Source organism: Hyla sarda, chromosome 6 (assembly GCF_029499605.1).
Source record: "Hyla sarda isolate aHylSar1 chromosome 6, aHylSar1.hap1, whole genome shotgun sequence".
Taxonomy (NCBI): domain Eukaryota; kingdom Metazoa; phylum Chordata; class Amphibia; order Anura; family Hylidae; genus Hyla; species Hyla sarda.
In genome coordinates, this window is record NC_079194.1 from 87,950,927 (window position 1) to 87,961,425 (window position 10,499).

At 40.5% G+C, this 10,499-nt stretch overlaps 1 pseudogene; it reads right to left on the minus strand.

Annotated features, from left to right (window-relative positions):
- Nucleotides 1–455: 455 nt before the first annotated feature.
- LOC130277946 (U2 spliceosomal RNA) lies at nt 456–625 on the minus strand (annotated as a pseudogene).
- Nucleotides 626–10,499: the final 9,874 nt, after the last annotated feature.

The following is a 10,499-nucleotide window of genomic DNA, read 5'->3' on the forward strand; positions in this document are numbered from 1 at the left end:
GCATCCCCCTTGGGGTTAGCCAAGGTATCTGCCTGCAGAGCTGTAAACGGTCGGTACCCTGCCCATGTAGGAGTACCCGGGGTTTTTGCAGGGAGGTGAGGAACCTGATGACCACACACACCTCCCCTAGACCGCTAGGAGGAACACCCAGAATGGCTACCGCATCCTAACAATTCTGTGAACACACAACACGCAAAAATGACACAGTGACAAAGATAAATAAATAAGTGAATGTGTGCAGATATACTGCCCGGACATCCGGCCGGATCTATAAAAATTTCTCTGATCCTAGCCAGAAGGCCGTGAATCAAGAGGTGAGTGCCACAAGGTGAAGAGTTCATGGTGCCCGTGCTTCCACTCAGTAAGCCAGTACTCCCAGTGAGTTTCGGCACCTCGGGGTCACCACTCCCCGAGGGACTAAAGTCCTCGGCTCTAGACCCTCTAGACCCAGAGGAAACAGGTCACATCGGGGCAGCCGTCGAGCTGATTCCTCAGAACTTGCCCCGGAACGCCCCGGTACACCTGTCCCCTCCATGCAGCACCCATCCCCACCAGCTCCACACCAACTTGAAATTGATAAGAACAGATACTACACTTGATCTCAGCCAAAAGGCTGAGAAGATTGTGAAGAATATAAAATATAGAATCGCAATATAACTCTTAAAATTTAGCATAAAAGTAGACTATTTTTGTCTATTGGCAGTGTCTGGTATTGCATTCACTTGATTTAGGCTGAGCTGTAATAGCAGACACCCCAAGGACAAGAGTGGCACTTTCAAAAAAAAATAAACTACAAACATTTTTTATTTTTTATTATACACTGTATTTTTGGAACGTAAACTATGGCACTGTGGAGGTAGTGTGTCTCCTTGATGAGACTGCCAGAATGGCAGATAAAGTGTTACAAGCTGTGCACAATCTCCATTGGTAAAAAGTATGCAAAACTAGTTTTTCTCAAAAGTAAATAAATAAATACACTGCTCAAAAAAATTAAGGGAACACAAAAATAACACATCCTAGATCTGAATTATTGAGCTAATCGTATGAAATACTTTTGTCTTTACATAGTTGAATGTGCTGACAACATCACACAAAAATTATAAATGGAAATCAAATTTATCAACCCATGGAGGTCTGGATATGGAGTCATACCCTAAATCAATGCCTGGATATGCTCCTGATGAGGTGGCGGATCTCTCCTGAGGGATGTCCTCCTAGACCTAAACTAAAGCATCGCCAATTCCTGGACAGTCTGTGGTGCAATGTGGTGTTGGTGGATGGAGCGAGACATGATGTCCCAGATGTGCTCAATCGGATTCAGGTCTGGGGAATGTGGAGGCCAGTCCATAGCATCAATGCCTTCCTCTTGCAGGAACTGCTGACACACTCCAGCCACATGAGGTCTAGCATTGTTTTGCATTAGGAGGAACCCAGGGCTAACCGCACCAGCATATGGTCTCACAAGGGGTCTGAGGTACCTAATGGCAGTCAGGCTACCTTTGGCGAGCACATGGAGGGCCCCCCCAAAGAAATGCTACCCCGCATCATTACTGACCCACCACCAAACGGTCATGCTGGAGGATGCTGCAGGCAGCATTAATCTGTGAACAGCACAGGGTGCCAGTGGTTAATTTGCAAATCTTGGTGTTCTCTGGCAAATGCCAAACATCCTGCACGGTGTTGGGCTGTAAGCACAACCCCCATCTGTGGATGTCGGGCCCTCATACCACCCTCATGGAGTCTGTTTCTGACTGTTTAAGTGGACACATGCACATTTGTGGCATGCTGGAGGTCATTTTGCAGGGCTCTGGCAGTGCTCCTCCTGCTCCTCCTTGCACAAAGGCGGAGGTAGCGGTCCTGCTGCTGGGTTGTTGCCCTCCTACGGCCTCCTCCATATCTCCTGATGTACTGACCTGTCTCCTGGTAGCGCTTCCATGCTCTGGACACTACTCTGGCACAGCAAACCTTCTTGCAACATCAGCCAGGAAGCATAGGAACTGTGAAGTGGTCTGTGGTCTGTGGTCACCACCTGCAGAACCACTCCTTTATTGGGGGTGTCTTGCTAATTGCTTATAATTTCCACCTGTTGTCTGTTCCATTTACACAACAGCATGTGAAATTGATTGTCAATCAGTGTCGCTTCCTGAGTGGACAGTCTGATTTCACAGAAGTGTGATTGACTTGGAGTTACATTCTGTTTTTTAAGTGTTCCCTTTATTTTTTTGAGCAGTGTAAATGAAAGCTTTCTCCTCTAAAAAATTTGACCCATAACGAGCCTTATGAACATGTATTGGGAGAGATTTTGGCTTCTTATATACTCCCCGGTCATGTTTTAAGGCTCTTTATGGGCAAAACATTGATTTAAAAGGATGCTACCTTTAGTAGGTGGCAGTAAGGAGCAAGCTTTATGCCTTTTGGAGGAGAGCTACTTTGTATACATGTAATGTTAGATATTGCTGAAAGAACTTATCTAGTTCAAAAACAAATTCTGAGTTAATAGAAGGAAGGCTTTTAAGAGGTACCCCATTCCCTAGCCAGAGCCTAGAGATACTACAAAGATAATCTCTGGTTTTGGAGGTCCTAGTATATCTGTGCATTATATGGAAGAATATTGATTTCAGCGGGCAACATGTAATGTTTTCCATGGGGTGGCTGTATTACATTGTCTGCTAAACTCCCACTGACACTGCGTAACACAGCCTGCTTGGCTGTTTTAGAAATCATAGCCACATCCACTCACTTCACCCAAGCCAGACTCAGATTAGGGGGGGGGGGGGGGGCTCATTCCAAAGATACAGATGTAACAGAATTAACAGTAAGAGTAGTAGTGCGTTAACTGAACTCTGCTACATCTGTAGGTACAGGTCCTTGAGGTGGGACCTGCATCCGTCAGACGTTTATAACGTATGCTCTGGATATGCCATGGTTCAAAAAAGATGAAAAACATATTAGGTAACTTCTAGAGATAAGCAAGTCGAATCCGTCAAACCCAGATTCGACCCGAAGTTTTGGATTTTTACGGCTCGCTCTCTGAGGAAGAGAAGAAACGGCGGCTGTAGGGGTAGCAGTGGTGATCAGGAGTACCTCCAATTGGTTGAGACATTTTATTACTATTGGCATGACTAATTTATGCATAGACTGAAGAGAGACTGCTTGCCTGACTATATGCATAGAGGGGTTATGGGAAACCTTATATTGCATTCTGAGTGAAAGCACAGCATTACTTATATTTAACCCAGCGAAGGCTGGTATTGATGAGGCATATACCATTTTGGGGTTGATGAGGCATATACCATTGTGGGGTATGCATAGCTGTGTGGCATAATAGATTGCAAGTGTTGAAGTAATATACTGAGTGTGTCCCTATACCATATAGCCTCCTTATTCAGTGGAATGCTCTATCTACCTTTGTGATCAGGTTTCTGACAACACTCAGTGACCAACTCTTTGTGATACCCCCTTATATATTCTGGATGTCCTGTATTGATTCCTCTCGTATGATTTTATTATTGAATTGTTGTTAATAAAGATTTTTCGTTTATATTGGAGGTTGTTGCTCTAAAAATTATTTCAGTGTACAACATCGGCCATAACTTGCCCAGTTTGCCAGTGGGGCTTCGGAGAGAATGTTCAGCGCACCCCGTAGCAAACAAGAAAAACTGACTTTTACTAAAATGAATCAGGTATGCATAAGTGAGGAATTTAAACCTCCTGTGCCACCGATTAGGCAATACTACCACCAACCTTGCTGTACGCTATTGACATAAGTCCACCATCTCATGCTGCCCGCTAGTGACATCGGTCCGCCATTTCATGCTGTACGCTATAAACATCTGTCTTTCATCTCATGCTGTACGCTAATCACCATTACTGATCCTTAAAAACACTTTAAAACTACTTGAATACATTCCTAAGATTTTCATAAAGTTCGCTCAACTCTAGTCTCTTTGTATATGAACATAAAATCCTTGAAAACTACTTGTTTTTATTTCAGAGTAAGTTATTTATATTAAGAGCAAGAATTGAAAGAAAAACATAAAAAGAAATATTAAAAATAAAACAACACAGAAATTTAGATCTTAACCTATCTAGAATTTATATCTGCCCATTCAGTGTGTAGATGACATTAGAAAAGAAAAGAAAAGAAAAGAAAAAGAGAAAACTAGATTGTCAGTAGGCAGTAGCAATCTAAAAAAATATATTAAAAAAATAATATATATATATATATATATATATATATATATATATATATATATATATTGATATAGTATATTCCCCATTTTATAGTTGTTCATATTTTAGCATAACTTTTGTTTAGAAATTATGTGAAGCACTGGAAAGTTACAGCTTGTAAGAATTTCTCTTACAGAAATTGTTTGGTGCTTTCGACCCTGGCGGATGGTCAGGAAAGACATGGTAAATGGAATCTTTTCAAGCTGAAGGCTGCCCAGAAGTACCATAACGATTAGCTGGGGACCATTATGTTTTATTGTGGATATAGGATACTTGGATGATGGAATAAAGCGAGGATTTCTTCCAGGTTCAGATTAGTACTATTAAGTTGGCAAACAAAGTGCATAGCACATAGAAAGGATCAAACAAGAGAGGAAGAAAAGAGGGAATGTGACTTTGATGATAACAGAAGTAAATGGAAACCAGAGACGATTTGTGCAGTTACTATTGGAGCTACCGGAAAAAATGATACTTGTCCTGAAATAGAGTGTTATGTGGTTATTAATGTACAATTTGTGATGCTAGCAGCAGTCTTTGCAATTGGACCGAAAAAGGAAGTTTTTATTCATTTACAATTGTTTTTGTATAGTTTTTTTACTTCAGTCATCTACCACTATCTCCTCCTTTCTGACCACAAATGCATTATGGGTATGAAGCATTATGGGTATGAAGTTTGAGGGTTCTCAGTGCAGGCTGAATAAAGTTCATTTTTGCTAATTGCATGTGACATGAATCCTAGTTTTTTTTTTGGACTATGGTTGTTTCCTCAGTGGTATATTTTTGGAATGAAACTATAGGAGCACAGAGGTTACAGTCTTACCTGGACCCTGGTACCTAATAGGAGTATGTCAGCATCATAAATGGTACAATATGATTGGGGGAGCCTGACACAGGTTTTGCCTCTGGCTAGGAGGCAAAACCTTATGACTCTGGTCCTATAATGCTTGTTGTAGAAATAGGCCTAAATTTGTATCTCATTGCATCCCTTCTATATCTGCACTATTGTAAGTTCAAGTGAAACTCATAGAAAGAAGAAACATGAGAACAAAGTTATAAATATTTTGACATGAATGGATTACTGGAATTTTTCCTAAACGCATTAGTAAAAGTACAACAGGGGACCTCAGAGGCTGGTCCTCTGGTCTGTCTGAGTGTACCTCCAAAGAGCTCTCCTCTATGGGTAATGGATGAAGCCTCTTTAAGGTTTCTGTATCTGCAATGGAGAGTCCTGCTTTTAGTGATTCTTAGGAGAAGTCCAAGTGGAAAACCTAGGAGTCAAATACAGGAAGTTTAAAAGACAATTTGAAAAGTGTAAATCACTCCTCCGTGTGATAACAACTAGAAAATCCTCCTACTTAATGTCCCATAGGCATGTAAGATAACATGGTAAATTTCATGCCTTAGTAATGTCATTCTATTTAGGTTATTTAACTCCTCCTGGTTATTTAACTCCTCTTGTACCTAGACATAGGACCAATTTTTGACTCAGCTGGACTGAATTATTCATTGTTAAGAAGTACTACAATGTTCTTTGTTTCATACTGAGCAATTGATCTTGACTCTAGTTTGTTCTAACTAGGCGTGTGCCTGCTCCCTTTTGGTGTTCCCACTGGTCCTGGTCCATGTTGACAAATACAGTACCACATGCCCTGATGAGTTCACTTTTGTTTCAGCTATCCTCAGTGCAAAATTCATAAATAAAAGCCAAGCCAAAGACCAAAACCTGCAACCCTTGTTAAAAACCCTGGTTAAGGTCCAATAGCCACTAAAGGCACTCATGCCACCAAGTCACCAAGTTATACTTTATGAAACTTAATTTTTAACTCATCACTTTTCATCAAAGGAGTTTTCCCGTCTAAATAAAGTGATGGGGTATCTCTAGGATATGCTACCACTTCATGATCAATAGAGGTCCAAATCTTTGGGACCTTCACCACTTGTGAGAAGGAAGGGGTTGAAGCACTGATTTAGCGCAGATGCACCTTCACAGTCAATAAGTGGGGCCAGCTGCAGTTTCTGCACAACTAGGTGGCTGGGAATGATGTGTTCCAGGAAGTGCTGAATTAATGCTATGTCCCATTAATTCTTAGAATCAGAGGGGTCTGTGGTGTCCCGGTACCGTTTTGCATACCGCACCTAATGTAGAGGTCCCCAAAGTCAGAGTAACTACGTTCAGGTAGGGTTCCTCAGGTGGGACAGCCCCTAGTCACCTTTCCTCAAGTCTATCTCTAGTAATAATATATGTATATATATTTTATAAGTATATATATATTTTAAAGTGATGTATAGTACTTACCTTGTTTAGCGTCGCAGGACCTTCGGTCATGTGACCATGCTAGTCACCTCTATGGTATGTTGGAGGACCTTAGGAGGACCTTGGGTCACGTGTTACCCACAAATCTCTGTAATGGTGACTGACATCAGTATGGACCAATTAGCACTAGTCCAGCCCCTGCCCATATAAGGGAGCTGCGTTCAATTATCGCACTCTTGGGTTGCTGCTCTCGTGGATGCCGGACTAGCAGGACGAATCTGCGCAACTTTCAAAGACACGCTAGGCCTCAAAAACCTGCCGGCCTCAGCAGAACTAAAACCGTGAGTTCAAATCTAAATCCCCGCTAATGCTAGCGTGACTACTGGACCGCAACTAATTCCCTAAATCCAGTGGAACAACGCACAGTATTAAAAGACTCTAAATGCTAAAGTCCCAACCTTTGTCAATCTCCAAGGAAAGCCGTTGTTATGCTTAAAGACTGTTATGTTATTGAAGCTTGCAGAAAACCTTCAGTAAAAGTTAATACGGTTTCAGAAAACTCTCCGGTTGTGGACAATCTATTCTTCTCTTCCTCCCTATCGTCTTGGGAAGGGTGGGGGTAGGACAAGGGTTAATGAGGAGCCCTCACCCTGGCGTCAAGAATAGCAAGGGTTAACAAGCACAGCTACACTCGCCATACCCTACATCCCCCCAGGCCATCACAGGTCCAACCTCTGGGATGCCCAACAATCCTAAAATGGCACCTTCTGGATAGGAATACCCTTTTCAGAATTGTAAAATTGACTGATGTTAATAAACGTTTTTTGGAAATCTTTTGGTTTTCGTCTGACATAAGTGGTCAGTGAAGCTTAGGGAGGAATCTTAAGCTTTTAATTAACCTAAGAACTGTAATTAGTTTGGGAATCAACAAGACCTGAGGCAGCATTTGAATAGCAACATAGCAGTAAATGGTATATTATTAAAATAATAGTTTTTCTGGTTGCTTATTTAACAAGCTTCTATGCTGCCTTGTTTGATTCCCATCTAAATAGGAGGTCCACATACATTGCCAGCAGGGGGAGGTCCATGTACGCTGCCAGTAATAAGCAGTTTCCTCAAGTTGTTGTAACTGAGATAAAATACTGGTTTGTTTCATGTGTATAATAGACTATAGTCAAGGCATGGAAGCAACCCATATTATTATTGGTCATGTGGTATATCTGAGCTGTGAAGAAGCAGTAGGAGCAGTCTTGGAAGGAAACTTTATACTGGTTTATACACTCTGATACATTGGATAAATTCAAATTACATTTTCTACAAATTACACTTAAATAGTGGCTATGTCATGTCTAATACCAAATATCTTCTTTGTGAAAATTATAACTAATGTCTTTTCACTGAAGATGTGGATTCTCTAGGCAACATTTGGATTGGTTCTGGCTAGACTCAGGAGCAGCATCAATCCTTAAATTTCCTAGTGACATCTGCAATTCACAGGCTGTAGGACTGACACACCTGAGCCAGTAGTTGGGTGAGCGGCCATTTCCATTTGTCGAGACAGGAAGTGGTGAGTAGCTGGGACCGGACACTGGTGGAACAAGAGCAGCAGGGGATTGTGGCAAGTAAGTACAGAAAAGTTTTTTTTTTTTTTTTTTTGCTAGGAGCAAAAAGCATGTAGTAAACAATTTTAACTTATTTAACTCTTCTGGTCCGATTTCCAGGTTTCTCCCAATAGCAGTTATGCTTATGCAGTAGTAATGTGGTTAGGAATGGAGCCAAGTTTAATCACCAAGATAATCACTTTTTTTTTAACAAAGACAACCACTGAAAAAACATAAGGCAAGAGTAGGTGTTACTTCTGGACATCCAAAGGGTCCTAGTGCACACACCAGCGCTATACACTAATAGGGTGAGTTCACTAGACTCCACCATAGTGAATCACAGGTTGTAGCACTTACTTGTTTTCCAGTTACCCCCCTTTTTAACTTGGTTCCTCTATTCATGAAACTGCTTAAAGCTGAGAGTTGTGATAGGTAGAGAGGCTTTATTTTCTAGAATATAAGGTAGATATCACTTTCTATATGTCACATATAATACATTTTTATGGTAAAAGAATACACAAATTAGGAAATATTTGAAGTCAATAGATATTTATGTATCACAATGCACAAACATTAAATGTGGCACAGGCTAAAAGCAGGATCATTTGCTTATTACCTTACATTTGAATACCGCAAAATTGTTGCTTTTCTTGAAATTTCAAGGAAATTTAAAACTGTGGGAACTTAACAAATCTGCACTGGAAGCATAATTGGGTCAAACAAAGCCAAAAAAACTTGCTTATTGCTACTTTTGATGCCAGCTGTTTTTTTCCTTTACTGCCATGTTCTACTTCCAACCTCAGTCAACAAAAGGACTATGTAAGGGCTGCTAATACTACGTGTCAAATGACAAAACCATGAGATGTGGTGCTGCTGTGGGCAGAGGGAATTTAGTAATGAGAAATAGCTGAGGAAATAAGGTTTGTTCTTGTAGGAACAGGAGAGATCTTGCGGTAATCTAATTAATGCTTTTCCTTTTTATAAATAGGCTGGACAGTATGAAGGAACATTTCTTCAAATAAGACCTCCTCCCTCTATTATGTAACCAAACATGATGCATTGGAGTGGTCTGCTAAGCATAATAAAATGGGCCTGGTAATAATGGCCAGTTGGCTTGGGATTTCAGAAGTGTGATTTGTCTCTTTCATCAATCTTTAAAGCTTCAAAGACAAATACACTCCAGCAGTTGCCAGTTCTGTGGGTCATCGGTTCTGACGCAGATAGTGGACTACAGAGGTTATTGGCAACTGAAATGAGAGAAACTTGAGCATAATTTCCAGAATGACTTGGTAGCAACTTGGCAATGCTTGCTTCCCATGCGTGCCTTTCAAAAAGATTTCTTATGAACACACTATATCTTCAATAACACCAGTGGTTCTCATCGACTTTATTAAAAATCAAAATTTCACAGTTCTGCCTTGGAACTTTTTGTCAAATACTATTTATGCAACACCACTTGTCATCACGGGTTATTATTTGTAAAAATATGGGGGTAAAAAAGTCTTGGGTTTCTTTAAAAAGCATTCCAACTGTTCCCATCTGAAGGCCTAAACACAATGCAGTAAAAAATGTTATGAAATAAGACATGGGAGGCCATCTATTCCTGTTCATCCAGAAATATTGTTTGAAAACACTACTTTAAAGGGGGGAATAAAAATCGACAACAAACAATGTATACTTAGCTACAGATGTGTTGTGGATTAGTCCAGAAAGTTTTTTTTCTAAAAAGTAATTGGCCCAGATTTTATAAAAATTTCTAATTGCATATTGACAATGCAAACTTTGACGGACAGTGTTCAGACGCACCAGATATATGAATGTGTATTTGGCTGATTTGTTTAGTCTAAGATTATTTCAGCTATAAGTTGGCTTACTTCAGAACAGTATAATGTGGGCACATCTAGGCCCATGCCCCTTTATACACAGGCCGCACTTTCTTTTGTTGAACACAGCAGCAAAGTGGCTAAAAAGTGTCTAAAACTTAAAATAAATTTGGATGAAGTCATGTTAACATTTTTGTCAACAAAGTGCATAATCAACAAGTGCATAATCAACAAAGTGCATAATATTCTTTAGGACAGGGTCATGGGGAAGGGGGGGGGGGGGGGGCCCTTCCCCATGACCCTGCCCTAAAGAATATTATTAATTGTCCATATATCCAAACTGATATATCGGTCATGTTATTAATAAGATTAAATGGAAAGAAAATTGTAAATGTATAAGTAGTGTTAGAACTTTTCACAATTGTCCAGTCCTGTATTGTCAACCCAAACCATATCTATTGGAACGAGCCACGCTATAGTACCATAAGAACATAGCAGTATCAATTGGACATGATTATTGGAAGCGATGATAAATATTTTAACAGAGGCTCGAGAGCATTAAAGGGGTACTCCGGCGCTTAGACATCT